Genomic DNA, 13365 nt, shown 5'->3' on the forward strand with positions numbered 1-13365 from the left:
AATTTTACCCCCCTCCCCCCACCCAATTATACCCCCCTCCCCCCCCCCCCACACCGACATTGTAAAGCTGGTTTTGACATGACATTTTGTACTTCTCATTGTTGCAACAGGTCCACCTGAATCCTTAAACGACTTGTTTGTCCCCATCTCCTCCACATGATATACTGACATCAAATATAGTGAAAGCGGGGGTTACACTGTGGGGGAGGGACATACAAAGCAACAAAGAAATAATCTTATAAATGCATTAGAAACACATGCATGAAAGAAACGAAAACATTAAAATACATATTTAAGGGTTCATTTTCCTAACATCACATTATCTGGCCTTTTCCGCTTGACTCATACCTATACTAGATATTGCAAATAAGGGAGACCATGGGACCTATGCTTCTTTGGGCCTGGCTTACTTCACTTAATATAATTTTTTCCAAACCTTTCCATTTCCTAACAAATGGGGAAATGTCATTCTTTCTGATGGAGGCATAGAATTCCATTGTGTATATATACCACATTTTCTTGATCCATTCATCTATTGAGGGGCATCTGGGTTGGTTCCATATCTTAGCTATGGTAAATAATGCTGCAATAAACATAGTTGTGCTGGTAGCTTTAGTGTGGTTTTGTTTGTAAACATTTGGGTAAATGCCCAAAAGTGGGATTGCTGGATCATAGGGGAGATCTATGTGAAGTCTTTTGAGGAACCTCCATACTGCTTTCCAAAGTGGTTGAACAAGTTTACATTCCCACCAACAATGAAGTAAGGTTCCTTTCTGTCCACATCCCCTCCAGCATCTGTTGTTATTAGAGTTCTTGATTTTTGCTGTTCTAACTGGAGTGAGGTGATATCTCAATGTTGTTTTGATTTGCATTTCTTTTATGGCTAGGGATGTTGAACATTTCTTCATGTGTCTATTGGCCATCCTTCTTTCTTCTTCAGAGAAGCTTCTCTTTAAGTCTTTCGCCCACTTATTTATTGGGCAGTTGTTTCTTTGAAGATTTGTTGTTGGGTGGTTTAATTTTTTGAGTTCCAAGTATATTTTAGATATGAGACCCTTGTCCGTTGTATGGCTAGTAAAGATCTTCTCCCAATCTGTGGGCTTTCTATTGATCTTGCTAGCTATGTCATTTGCCCTGCAGAAGCTCTGCAACTTTATGCAATCCCATTTGTCCAACCTTTCTTTGATTTGTTGTGCTTCCGGGTCTCTATTCAGAAAATTTCGGCCTGAGCAAAGGAAACCTAAGGTTTCTCCTATTCCATCCTGTAATGTTTTCAGAGTGTCTGCTTTGAGTTCAAGGTCTTTGATCCATTTGGAGTTGATTCTCGTGCAGGGTGATATATAAGGATCTAGCTTTAGTTTTCTACATGTAGTTAACCAATTATGCCAGCACCATTTACTGAAGAGGCTGTCTTTCTTCCATTCTATTGTTTTAGCTTCCTTATCGAAGATTAGATGGCTATAGGTCTGTAGGTTCATTTCTGGGTTTTCAATTCTATTCCATTGGTCCTGAGGTCTGTTCTTATGCCAATACCAAGTTGTGTTGATTACTATGGCTTTATAGTAGAGTTTGAAATTTGGTATTGATATTCCTCCAGCAGTGTTCTTTCCGTTGAGAAGTGTTTTTGCTATTCGGGGTCTTTTATTGTTCCATATGAATGTAAGTATTGCCATTTTCACGATGTTAATCTTGCCAATCCAGGAGCATGGGAGGTTTTGCCATTTTTTAAGTTCTGTGTTGATTTCCTTTTTCAAGATTTTAAAGTTTTCATCATAGAGGTCCTTCACTTCTTTGGTTAAGTTAATTCCTAGGTATTTTATTTTTTGTGGGGCTATTACAAATGGAGTTGCTTTCCTAAGTTCAGCCACACTTTTCTCATTGTTGGCATATAGAAAAGCCATTGATTTTTGGGGGTTAATTTTATAACCTGCTACTTTGCCAAAGTTTTGAATCAGCTTGAGTAATTTGGGAGTGGAGTCTATGGGATTCTTTAAATACAAGATCATGTCATCTGCAAAGAGGGAGAGTTTTATTTCTTCTTTCCCTAATTGGATCCCATTTATGTCTGCATATTGTCTTATTGCTGTAGCTAGGCATTTTAATACTAGATTGAAGAGAAGTGGAGAGAGTGGGCATCCTTGTCTTGTTCCTGAGTTAAGAGGAAATGGCTTTAGTTATTCACCATTGAGTAAAATGCTGGCTGTAGGTTTGTCATATACAGCATTTATTGTATTGAGGAATGTTCCATGGATTCCTAATTTTTCGAGAACCTTCATCATAAAGGGGTGTTGGATCTTGTCAAATGCTTTTTCTGCATCTATTGAGATAACCATGTGGTTCTTATTCTTGCTCCTGTTGATGTGATGAATAATATTAATTGATTTGCGTATATTGAACCAGCTTTGCATCCCTGAAATGAATCCTGTTTGATCATGGTGTATGATTTTTTGGATGAATTGTTGAAGTCGATTGGCCAAAATTTTGTTGAGAAGTTTTGCATCAATGTTCATCACAGAAATGGGTCTATAGTTCTCTTTCTTTGATGAGTCCCTGCCTGGTTTTGGGATGAGAGTTATGATGGCTTCATAGAATGTGTTGGGTAGTGAGCTTTCTCTTTCAATTTCATTGAAGAGTTGGAGGAGTATTGGTGTGAGCTCTGCTTTGAAGGCCTTGTAAAATTCCGCTGTAAAACCATCTGGTCCTGGACTTTTTTAGCTGGGAGGACTCTTATTGCTGTTTCTATTTCAGTGCTTGATATGGCCTGTTAAGCTAGTTTAACTCCTCTTGGTTTAGTTTTGGCATGTCAATATTTGCTAGGAAAAGGTCCATTTCTGTCAAGTTCTCAAACTTATTACCATAAAGTTTTGAGAAGTATTCCCTTATAATGTTCTGAATCTTGGTTGTTTCCGTGGTGATGTTTCCATTCTCATCTCTGAGTTTATTAAGTTGGGTGTGTTCTCTCCTTTTTCTGATAAGGTTTGCTAAGGGTCTGTCAATTTTGTTAAGTTTTTCGAAGAACCAACTCTTTGTTTTGTTGATTCTTTCTATAGTTTTTTTGGATTCTAATTCATTTAATTCTGATTTAATTTTGATTATTTCTTTCCATCTACTGGATTGGGGTTTATCTTGCTGTTCTTTTTCAAGGAGGTTTAGATGTGTCATTAAATTGTTAGTTTCAGATCTCTCCAATTTGTTGATGTAGGAGCTCAGAGCTATAAACTTGCCTCTGAGTACTCCCTTTGCTGTGTCCCAGAGGAGCTGGTAATTTGTGTGTTCATTTTTGTTGAATAGCATGAACATTTGAATTTCCTTTCTAATCTCTTCCATGACCCACTCATGATTCAGCAGTGTATTGTTCAGCCTCCATGTGATACCGGACTTTCTTTGGTGGCTTTTGGTGTTGAGTTCTAATTTTACTCCTTTGTGGTCAGAGAGAATGCAAGGTATAACTTCAATGTTTCTGAATTTAGACAAGTTTGCTTTGTGGCGTAAAATGTGGTCTATTTTAGAAAACGTTCCATGTGCTGCTGAGAAGAACGTGTATTCTGATGCTGCTGGGTGAAATGTTCCGTAAATGTCTGTTAAGTCTAGTTGATCTATGCAGCTGTTTAGATCTGCGGTTTCTCTGTTGAGTTTTTGCCGAGTTGATCTATCTAGTGGGGAGAGTGGTGTGTTAAAATCCACAACAATTAATGTCTTTGAATCTATATGGGATTTGAGGGAAAGTAGTGTTTCTTTGATAAATTTGGGTGCTCCATTGTTTGGCGAATAGATATTTAGAATTGTAATATCCTCCTGAAGGAGAGATCCTTTAATTAGTATGTAGCGACCTTCTTTATCTCTTTTCACGAATTTTAATTTGAAGTCTATTTTATCTGATATTAGGATTGCAACTCGCGCCTGTTTATGAGGGCCGTTTGCTTGGTAGATTTTGTTCCAGCCTTTAACCTTGAAAATGTGTTTGTTTTTACGGGCAAGATGTGACTCCTGCAGGCAGCAGATAGAAGGGTCTTGTTTTTTAATCCAACTAGACAGTCTATGTCGCTTAATTGGAGAGTTCAGTCCGTTAACGTTAAGAGATAGGACTGAGAGGTATTTGGGAGTTCCTGCCATGTTATCCACCTTCTTGGGGGCTGCGAAAACTGGGTTCTTCCTAAGGTTCTTGGATTCTCAGTTTGGGTGCAGTTTCTTGGCCTTTGTTGCGGTCTTGTTGGTTTCGATGTGTAGGACATCTTTAAGAATCTTTTGTAGGGCTGGTTTGGTGGAGATGTATTGTTTCAATTTTTCTTTGCTATGGAAGGTTTTTATTTGGCCTTCAGTTATGAAGGAGAGTTTAGCTGGGTACAGTATTCTTGGTTGATAGTTGTTTATTTTTAGGGCATGGCATATGCCATTCCAGGCTCTTCTTGCTTTGATTGTCTCTGCTGAGAAATCTGAGGTAATTCTAATTGGTTTCCCTTTATAGGTCATTACCCTTTCCTCCTTGACAGCTTTAAGGATCTTTTCCTTGGTCTGGGTTGATCCTGTGTGGATTATAATGTGATGGTGGGATGTCCTATTCTGGTCTGGTCTATTTGGGGTTCTAAAAGCTTCTTGTATCTGAATAGGCCTATCTTTTTGTATGTTTGGGAAGTTCTCTGCTAGGATCCTGTTAAACAAATTTCCTAGACCATTAACTTCAGTTTCTACGTGCTCCTCTACACCCATTATCCTTAGATTGGGCCTTCTGATGGTGTCTTCCAGGTGTTGGATAGACCTATCATATTTCTTGGACTTGTCTTGGATGGTTGTATGTTCTTTCTCTATAATATCTAGGCTGTCTTCAATCCCTGAGATTCGATCTTCTGCATGGTCTAACCTGCTGTCAAGACTCTCTACTTTGTTTTTTATCTCTTTTCCTTCTAATTGGTCAGCTTTGATGGCTTCAAGTTCTTTGTTGAAGCTCTGTTTTAGGTCTCGTATGAATTTCTTTACTTCCTTAATTTGGTGTTCAGTGTTTGTTCTCAGATCACTTAGTTGATTGGTTATGGTTTCTTTGGACTCCCATTCCTTCTGTTGGGTTCCATTCAGCATTCCCTTTGTGGTCTCCCTGACTTCCTTCAGCTCTTTGTTAATGGATTCCATGAATGCCTTTAGTGATCTTTGTGTATTCTCTACCTGGTCTCTCAATTCCTGAATTACTCTTTGATTAGCTTCCTCCCGTCTGTGGGATTCCTGCAGTTCTCTTTCTTCCCGTTTGTGGGATTCCTGCAGTTCTCTTTGAGTGTTCTCTGCCTGCTCACGCCATTCCTCCCTTTCTCTTTGAGTATTCTCAAGTTGTTCACGCAAATCCTGTATCAGTTTTTGAGTAGCTTCCTCACGCTTGTGATATTCCTGTATAAACTTCCGGGATGCCTCCTCTCTCTCCCTATCACGCTCATACAGAGTCCTTTGTACATTGTCAAACTTCTCATTTATCATGTTTGCTATTAGAGTTTGTAGAGCTATTTGGGAACTCTCCTCTGGATTATTCTTTATCTGTTCTAATCCATGATTATCAAGATTGTGAATTGAGATACCCGAATTTGCCATTTTTCTTGTGTTTTCCCGGCTTACTCGGCCCATTTGAGATGAAGATTGCACCAGTTTTGTGCTAGAACACTATCTTAAGGCAACCATCAACCAAAGTTTGCGTTTGTACAGTCAATAGTCTACAGATACAATCTAGTTCAACAGATACATCTATTCAACTTCAAACAACTATATGTTAAAGGACTTCGAACCGCAGAAAAGAATTTGGAAAACCAGAAATTATTAGGATTAGGGAGAGATGTGGGTAAAAAATAGGAATAGATTGGTGTGGGGAGGCACAGGGAGAGTTAACTATGTCCTAATCACAATGCAGGAAATGGGTTGGGTAGGATGCAAGTAGAGAGAGAGAGAAAAAGAAGAGACGGAAAGGGGAATGAAGAGAGACCAGAAAAAAAATAGAAACGTAAAAATTAATGTTATTATAGAGGTTAAAAGACCGTGTATTTAGAGAGGAATGTGAATATGTTCAGAGAAGGGGAGGGACATAGAGGAGATGTGAAAAACTTTAAGGATGGGAAAGGGAGAAGAAAAGATCAGAAGTTCAGTAGAGCTAGACAAAAAACAAAAAGATAATTAAGAAAGAAAGAAAAAGATAAAGAATACAAGAAAAGAAAGGAAAACGCTCATTCACATATTCCTAAAATAAAAATTATAAGATGAGAAAAAAAAAAGTTACTGGAAAACAATTATTTTTTCAGAAGAGGCAAAAATTAAAGATTAATAAAAGTTTTAGAAGGGAAAAAATTTATTTATATATATATATATATATATATATATATATATATGGTAACAAAAAACAAAAAACAAGCAAAAAAAAGAAAAGAAGAAGAAAAAAAAAAAAAGAAAAAAAAGTCTTTTGATTTTTTTTTTTTGGGGGGGGGAGGTGTGGGAAGAATCCTGTATCTCCCTTTTGTCTGTAACCAGTCTCTTGTTGGAGTCTCTGGTCAGCTTGAGGTCCTGTGGCTTGATTGGTTTCTTAAGTTGGTTGGTTGGAAGAGGCAGAAAAATGCTCTGCTTTACCCAAGCTTTTGAGATCCCCCTCCCAGGTTAGTTTTCTGGGAGGGTGATCTGCTCTGAGAATCACAAAAGTGGGGGATGTGGTGATGAGGCTAGGTTCTGGGTAGAGTTGAGGCCTTTCAACAAACAGTAGCTTTTCCCTGGGGCTATTTTGTGATAAAGCTCACAGTGCCCAGCCTGGAGCCATTCTCAGGGTTTCTGTTTTTCAATTGATTGTGGTGGCTGCTAGAGGGAGGGGCAGCCTCTGGCTCTGGTTACCCAGTGAGGCAAGGCACTCCAATGGCTGGCGCCTGAGCTGGGTGACTTTTCCCTGGATGGAGCTGAGTCTGGCAGGTCACTTCGCCGTTAAGTTCTTGTGGTTTGAATCCAGCCTGGGCAGGAAAGTAAATGAGAATTCTTTTCATTTATGCTACTCCTGGGCTAAAACTTGAGTTTTACTCAAGGCTAGAGCTCTACTGCTTCCTACCTGTTGCTGGTTAATTGGTGAAAAACGTCTCATTGATTTTCATGCCTAGGATGGCTTTGAACCTTGGCTCTCAACTTTCTTTTTTTTTTCTTTCTTTCTTTATTTTATTTTATTTTTTTTTTTTTTTGTGAACACACTGTACAGAGGTGTTACAATTACATGGGCAGGTTAATGCGTACATTTCTTATCAAGCATTGCAGCCTCCTCCTTTGTTTACACTACACATCCCTTCCCAGCCTCCCCCCCCAACCGCCCACCCAATCCTCCCGGCTTTCCCCCCCACCAACATTGTAAAGCTCGTTTTCGACATGACAACTTGTACTTCTCATTGTTGCAACAGGTCTACCTGTATCCTTAAATGACTTGTTTTTCCCCATCTCCTACACAATTTATAATGACATCAAATATAGTGAAAGCAGGGTAATACTGTGGGGGAGGGACATACAAAGCTACAAAGAGATAATCTTATAAATGTGTTAGAAACAAATGCATGAAAGAAAAAAAAACATTAAAATACATATCTAAGGATTCATTTTCATAACATTACATTATCTGACCTTTTCCGCTTGACTCATACATATACTAGATATTGCAAATAAGGGAAACCATGGGACCTATGTTTCTTTTGGCCTGGCTTACTTCACTTAATATAATGTTTTCCAAGTTTTTCCATTTCCTAACAAATGGGGCAATGTCATCTTTCTGATGGAGGCATAGAATTCCATTGTGTATATATACCACATTTTCTTGATCCATTCATTTACTGAGGGGCATCTGGCTTGGTTGCATATCTTAGCTATGGTAAATAATGCTGCAATAAACATAGTTGTGCTGTTGGCGTTAGTGTGGTCTTGTTTGTAAACATTTGGGTAAATGCCCAAAAATTGGATTGCTGGGTCATAGGGGAGCTCTATGTGACGTCTTTTGAGGAACCTCCATACTGCTTTCCAAAGTGGTTGAACAAGTTTACATTCCCACCAACAATGAAGTAAGGTTCCCTTCTGTCCACATCCCCTCCAGCATCTGTTGTTGTTAGAGTTCTTGATTTTTGCCATTCTAACTGGAGTGAGGTGGTATCTCAATGTTGTTTTGATTTGCATTTCTTTTATGGCTAGAGAGGCTGAGCATTTCTTCATGTGTCTATTGGCCATCCTTCTTTCTTCTTCAGAGAAGTTTCTCTTTAAGTCTTTAGCCTACTTGTTTATTGGGCTGTTTTTTCTTTGCAGATTTGTTGTTGGGGGATTTAATGTTTTGAGTTCCAAGTATATTTTAGATATGAGACCCTTGTCTGTTGTATGGCTAGTGAAGATCTTCTCCCAATTAGTGGGCTTTCTATTGATCTTGCTAGCTATGTCCTTTGCCATGCAAAAGATCTGCAACTTCATGCAATCCCATTTGTCCCACCTTTCTTTGATTTGTTGTGTTTCCGGGTCTCTATTCAGAAAATTTCGGCCTGAGCCGAGGAGACCTAGGGTTTCTCCTATTCTATCCTGTAATGTTTTCAAAGTGTCTGCATTAACTTTGAGGTCTTTGATCCATTTGGAGTTGATTCTGGTGCAAGGTGATATATAAGGATCTAGCTTTAGTTTTCTACAAGTAGTTAACCAATTTTACCAGCACCATTTACTGAAGAGGCTGTCGTTCTTCCATTCTATTGTTTTAGCTCCCTTATCGAAGATTAGATGGCTATAGGTCTGTAGGTTCATTTCTGGGATTTCAATTCTATTCCATTGGTCCTGATGTCTGTTCTTATGCCAATACCAAGCTCTCTGGATAGTCATCTTGGCTTCCTGTAGTTCTTTTTTCCTTTCTGTCTTTTTTGACAGTTGTGGGGCTTGAACTCAGGACTTGTGCGCTGTCCCTGAGCCTCTTGTACTCAAGCCTTGTGCTCTGCCATTTGTGCCATAGCGCCACTTCTGGGTTTTGAGTGGTTAATTGGACATAAGAGTCTCACAAGGACTTTTCTGTCTGGGCTGGCTTCCAACTGAGGTCCTCAGATCTCAGCCTCCTGAGTAGTTAGAGCCATAGGACACTTATCTCACTTGTTAGGTTTGAAAAAAAGAGATAGCCGAGTAAAAACAGCACCATGCACATGCTATTCAGGTAAGGGGTAGTTTTATTCAGTAGACCTGCTGGGACCAGGCAAGGTTGGCACTCCACATGGCTGGGAAAGGCCTTGGAATGAGAGAGAGCTGGGAAAGAGAGGAAAGAGAGAGGAAAGAGCTAGAAAAGAGCAGAGAGAGCAGAGAGAGAGTAGAGAGAGAGTGTCTGGGCCTGGGCTAGGCCTTATCTAGGGTACGGGCAGAGAAAGGTGTGGACACATCAAATTCAGATATGACCTCAGTGGATGCAAATGTGACTTCTTCCAGGTGTCCCAGTTGCCTAGGTAACGCAGTTACTGGGTGGAGACTTTGCTGTGAGGAGTGTGGTGTCTGCTCACCATCCAGGAGCAGACCTTACTATATTAACAAAAAAAAAAAAAAAGATGAGCTATGGCTCAAATTGTAAAACTTCCATCCTAGAGGGGGGAAAAAGCCCAACACCTCAAGAAGACTGGCAGGTCAAGCCCTAGTATCACCATAAAAAAATGAAAACCAGGGCTGGGAAGGTGGCTCAGTGGTAGAGTGCCTGCTTGCTTTGGATGCATGAGGCCCTGGTTCGACTTCTCAACATCACATAAGCAGAAAAAAAAGCTGCAAGTGGTGTTGTGGCTCAAATGGTAGAGGACCAGGAGCTGAAGTGCTGAGGGATAGCACCCAGGCCCAGAGTTCAAGCCCCATGACCAGCCAAAATAAATAAATAAATAAAAGCCAAATACAAAGAAATAAAAACAACCACCAAAAATAAAAAGGAAGAGTTGTGCACTGGCTAAAGATGTAGTGCCTGCTAACTTGGGGGGGGCGGAAGTGGGAGAAAGCATGGACACTGGAGACTGGCCAGGCCACTTTGAAGCCCTGGGATTAACACAAAGAATGAAAACAACAACAAAAAGGCAGAAAGTGATCTTTGGCTCAAATAGACTATCAGCTTTAAATCAAAAACAAAAACTAAACAACACTGACCAGGCCCTGTGTTCAAGCCCTAGGTCCAGAACCAAAACATAAGAAAAACCTAGCCAGGTGCCAAAGGGTCACACCAGTAATCCTAGCTACTCATACTCAGGAGGCTGAGTTCTGTGGATCACAGTTTGATGCAAGGAAGGAAAGTCCGAGAAACATAATAGACTACTCAGAAAAAGCTGGAAGTGGTGCTGTGGCTGAAGTGGTAGAGTGTTAGCCTTGAGCAAAAGAAGCTCAGGGACAGGGCCCAGGCAGAAGAGTTCAAGCCCCAAGGTCAGCAAAAATGAACAAAGAAAAAAGAAAGTGAGTAATTAAGCTGTGGCTCAAGGTATGAAGCCTGCTAGCCTGGAGAAAAAAAGGTAAACAATGTAAACAAAAATATTAAAAAATTATTCCCAGAATCACATGCTCCAGTGCACTTTTCCCTACACCCTTAGTTTGCAGACAACCAGGCCAATGCCCCTGCTATACCCTGTATCTCTATGCCAAAAATTTCAATTATTTGAAAACTGCCTTCCGAGAATTGCCACATAGGGACCACATTGAGAATTATTGACCTCAAAAATATTTATTAACATGATTTCTTTTATTCTTGTGATTGTTCTATGTCATTCTCATCATTACTTCCCTAGCACCTAGCAAATTACCTAGAATAAAAATATAGAGACATATCTGCTTATTGAACATCTACATGTATATTTGGGATAATAAGCTAGTTTATATGGGGTCAACAACACTGAGCATTTTTTACAATGAGCCTCATACTTTGTAAAAAACAAAAACAAAAACAAAAACAAATAACACAATTTAACCCTCAAGAACTCTACATTTGCTAGTCAGCAGTCACTCATACCTCTCATCCTAGCTACTAAATGGAAGCAGGTGCTTGTGTTGTTAAAAATAGTAATGGTATAAAGGAAAAGCAGAGAATTATTATAGACTATAGGAGATCAAGTATACACAACTATATATAATTCATGATCATGTACTGGTATTAGTACTGGAGAAAAAAATGACAGGGACAGAATTGAGCCAATTGTCAAGACTGAAATATAGACAAAGATTAAGCAAAGTATGGCATTTTGATTAATTTACTGAAGCCGGTAACTACTGTGGCTATGTAATAATGGGACATTTTTATCCTGAGGAGAGCAAGATTAAAATAGGTAGGAATAGAGGACTATGATATATACAAGTTAATCTCAAATGTATGTCCACAAAGAGAACATACACACAAATAAGTGATTAAGCGAATGAAGGAAAATGTTAACTATAGTGAATTTTCATAAAAAGCACATAAATACTGTTTATATTCTTTTTATGACTTTTCTTAAATTTGACCATTTTTAAACAATACTAGATTGAATAGTGAAGAGATGCACTTGAACTGCAGAAGATGAGTTCCCGAGGAGTGTTCTGAGAGGGTTTTATGGAGAAAGCAAACATTAGGGGATAAGAATAAAAGATCAAGTGTTACCATATGAAAAATTATGGAAATCCAAACATTCAGACTACAACAATAAAGTACCAAGAGTAAGAAGGTTCACAGACACAGAAAATAACTCAGGGCTACTGTGGGTTGAGGGAAGGCAAGAGGCATGAATGGTTTAATGGCCCAAAATTTTTGTCAAGGGTGATGGGTATGTTTGGGATAAGATAAAGGTGATGGTTCTACAATACTGGAAATGTACTGAATGTCACTGAATTGTGGTTATAATAATAAATGTTATTACTATTTCCCTATAAAGAAAAACAATCATCCCATTTTAGAGGCTACTGTTTCCAGGAAACTCTCTGACATTATATACTCACAGGAAACCGTACTCTTTCTTTCTTACATTCAGTAGATTTTAAACATGTATTTCTTTATGTTTTTTTTTCTTTTTGAGGTCAAACCCTGCTAGCACAGGCTGGCCTGGAACTTTCTGCTACTTTGTTGCTTGAGGAATGTCTTTCTTCTACCCAAGACATTCCATAACAAAATTTATTTTCTAATAACAACAACAACCAAAAAGATCAATTATTAGGGTCCTTACCCTAGGACTTAGGAGCAAACAGGACATCTTGATTATATCAGTTCCCTCTGTCCAGAGAGCATTGTGTGCCTGGGGCTTACTGGTTTACAGAATGTCTCCTGAGCCTGGGAAAGATAGGTATAAAAGGAAAAAGCATCCCATGTCCTGTGCATGAGCAGGCAATGGAATATATGTTGTATTAAATATTTCTCTGGATATAGAACCTCTTTGCCCACTCTGACCTTGGATATTAACATAGCTCACAAGTCACCAACAAAGAGCAAGGCTTTTGTTCTTACTTCCATATTGTAAATGGTTACTATCTCAGTTTTTATTCACTGAAGTGTCACAAATAAATGAATCACAATCACCAAGAAGTAATAACTTACCCTGGCCAGTTTGTCTGGTTTGCAGGAGATGTGTTGGGAAAAACATCTCTGTTATCTCTTCAGAAAAATCTTCATCCCCTGAAAAAAACAAAGTTTTACATGAAAAACATTCCAGAAAAACTGCTGAGGATCACAAGAAAGGTGAGAAGGAAGAGGAGTGAAGGCAGCAGAAGTATGCATAACAATTTAATGAGCATGGAATATGAGTGCTTATAGAATTTTTTCCTTTCCTTCTCAAGTTTTTATGATGCATTGTTATCATTATCCATTATTTCACTATTAAACTTAAATGTCCAATTAAGACAAACATTTCTGAGACTTTTCTTCCACCACTGAATAAGCTGAAGCTACAGGCGTTAGGAATAATAATAATCACTTGGCCTTCTGAGATTTCTGGGCAGACTTTGTGGCCTTGCCAGCTCCAGCAGACTTCTTGTCCACATCTTTGATGCCACACACAGCAACTGTCTCCTATCACAAACAGCAAGATGACCCAAAGGAGGATAGTCAGAGAAGCTCTCCACATACACAAGGCTTGCTGGAACCATATGAACCATGACAGCATCACTAGACTTCAGGAATTTAGGACTAGCTTCCAACTTCTTACAAGATCTCTTTTCAAGTTTCTCTTTCCACTCAGTAAACTTGCAAGCAATTTACGCTGAATGACAATCCAGGACAGAGGCATAGTTAGCACTGATTTGGCCTGGATGGTTCAGGAAGGTCACCTGAGCAGTGAAGCTAAATGCTTCCTTGGTTGGATCATTCTTGTTGTCATCACCCACGTTGCCACACCAAACATCTTTGGCTGACATGCTTATAGAATTTTTTTGTGCATAGAATGTCGA

At 39.1% G+C, this 13365-nt stretch overlaps 1 protein-coding gene across 16 annotated transcripts in view; it reads right to left on the reverse strand.

Annotated features, from left to right (window-relative positions):
* The window catches only part of LOC138820357 (protein FAM114A2-like), a 185184-nt gene that overhangs the window by 46378 nt on the left and 125441 nt on the right, over positions 1-13365 (reverse strand). For all 16 annotated transcript variants that reach the window (XM_070012022.1, XM_070012024.1, XM_070012023.1 and 13 more), the window contains one exon: positions 12518-12595. The gene's annotated coding sequence lies outside the window, so the exon portion shown is untranslated. The remainder of the gene's footprint in view (positions 1-12517; positions 12596-13365) is intronic.

The sequence above is a fragment of the Dipodomys merriami genome, unplaced genomic scaffold, assembly GCF_024711535.1.
Source record: "Dipodomys merriami isolate MVZ:Mamm:240054 unplaced genomic scaffold, mDipMer1.0.p SCAF_867, whole genome shotgun sequence".
NCBI classification, from domain to species: Eukaryota; Metazoa; Chordata; class Mammalia; order Rodentia; family Heteromyidae; genus Dipodomys; species Dipodomys merriami.